Source organism: Theobroma cacao, chromosome 1 (assembly GCF_000208745.1).
Source record: "Theobroma cacao cultivar B97-61/B2 chromosome 1, Criollo_cocoa_genome_V2, whole genome shotgun sequence".
Classification (NCBI taxonomy): Eukaryota; Viridiplantae; Streptophyta; class Magnoliopsida; order Malvales; family Malvaceae; genus Theobroma; species Theobroma cacao.
This window is the reverse complement of record NC_030850.1, coordinates 30,701,042-30,703,546: the sequence shown is the minus strand read 5'-3', so window position 1 is coordinate 30,703,546 and position 2,505 is coordinate 30,701,042.

Genomic DNA, 2,505 nt, shown 5'->3' with positions numbered 1-2,505 from the left:
CTGATAACGTTCCACGCTTGTTTGCTTTTTGGCAAGTTAAGGGGCGCGTTTGGAAATCTCTCCTACTCTACTCCCACAGCAGATAACGAATTCCTGTACCAGTTAGAATTATACTCTGCATTATGTCATTCATGTTTTTAGATATAATACCCGAAAAAAATTTTAAATTATTTAAAAGTTTTTAAATAAATATTATTTTTTTATTACATTTAATTAAATCTTTATTTTAGACTAAAATAAGTTCTTACGACTAACTTAACTAATTATCATTAGTCATAATATTACTTATCATTTTATGTGATGATTTTGACTAATAATAATTAATTAACTATTAATAATAAAAACTAATTTTACTAAAAATAAAAAGATATAGTACTTGAAAAAGCTCTTGAATTATGTAAATATTTAAATAAGTTATTGTTTCTATTGTATTCAATTAAACTCTTGTACTTTTATTTGAGGTTAAATAAATTCTTATAAATAATAGTTGACTAATTGTCATTATTCAAAATGTCGTTTATCATTTTATATTTATATAACATTGATATGAAAAGTAAAAAATATTATATAATCATATTATCGTGTCACATCAACATGTTACGTTATCATTCATTATAACATGTCAATATATCACATTAATAACATGTGACATAAAATGATAAGTTATATTTTTATTAGGTAAACTATTAGTTATATGTGCTTATTTGACTCAAAATAAAAATATAAAAATATAAAAATATAATTAAATATAATAAAATAATAAAAATTTATTTAATTTTTTTTCGAATAATTTAAATTTTTTTTTTAGATATTAGAAGCTTTTAACTTATCTTTATTTGCCAATCAGAGGTGGATCTTGCAAATGAAAGAAAATACTTTGGCTTATAAGATGCTTAAGGCTAGATACTTCCCACAAAATGATTTTATGGAAGCTCCAATTGGGACTAATCCAAGCTACTTATGGAGAAGCTTAAGAGAAGGCCATCACGTTCTTAAAAGGGGTTTAATTTGGAGGATTGGAGATGGTAAAAATATAAGCGTCAGAAGAGATTGCTGGATATCGTATAAGTCTCCTAGGCCGGTCATGATACGTGATGATGCAATAGATGACTCGATGCGTGTGATTTAATGGATGAAGGCTTAATGAGTTGGAATGAAGACAAAGTAAGGAGCGTTTTCCTTCCATATGAATGCAGTTTAATCCTATCAATACCTGCGTTTTCCTTCCAGATGAATGCAGTTTAATCCTATCAATACCTCTTAGTATTCGAAGACTTGTGGATAGGTAAATATGGTCTGGTAATAAACAGGGGGTATACAATGTTAAATCGGGTTATAATTTAATTTGTTTTTCCATTATGAACACGGATGGAGGTAGCTCAGCAAGACTGTATCGGATTTATGGAAGAGGTTACGGTGTTTAAGGATTCCCAGAAAATTGACTATATTTGTGTGGAGAGTAGTGCATGGTAATCTTCCTACATGTCGAGCACTAAATCAGAGGAAAAAATGTGTCGAGTTAAGATTGCCCCTTTTGTGGTGAAGACTTGGAGACTGGGTATCATTGCTTGTGTTGCTGCCTCTTTGCAAGAGCAGGATGACATCAAGGTGTGGTTTCAGGCAGGTGTTGCTACTTTAGTGGATTGGTTACAACATCTGTGCAATATACTGGAAGAGACTGGGTTTGAGAACTTTGTGGGAGTTTTATGGGCCATATGAAAGGCGCGAAATTTGCTGATTTTAAAAGTCAAAGGCTGAATCTTGTGCAGGTAGTACAGATGGGATGCAATATGATCAGGCAATACAGAAATGCTAACGTAGGAAGTGACTGTGGGATCTCCTTGAAATTGGATAGGAAAGTCTTTTGGTGTCGACCACGCACTTGCAAACTAAATGTGGATGCGGCGATATTCACGGATGATAGTGTAAAAAGGGTTGGTGCAGGTTTATAGTTCGGAACTCAAATGCTGAACTATCTCTTGTAGGTGTGAGCAAATTTTTATATGATGCTAGCATTGAGGAAACTGAATTAATAGCATGTTTGGTTGGGGGAATGGCTAAGCCATTCTCCCTTTATTCCCAAGGAATTTTTATTCCTTTGTTTGGTTGAAAAATGATTTAAGGAATAGTCATTTCATAAAAATGGCTATTCCCCAAAATCTTTTAAAGTTAAGGAATAGCTAATACCACCCTCCCCCATGGTATTAGCTATTACATGGTTGAAGAATAAATTTAAAAATTAATAAAAACAAAATACCCTTTACAAGTTTGAAAAATTACAATTTTATTTGTATAAAATATTATTTTCTCTCTCTCCTCTTTCTCTCACTTGATTCCAACTTTTAATAAAATGTTAATGATTAAATTATAATATAATATTAATAATTTTTACAATTAATAAAGAGTAAAATTATTATTTTAATAATATCACATCATTAAATTAATAGAAATATTAACAGTTGGCTAACGGTTAAATTTATATGTTTAAAAGAATATATTTTTTTT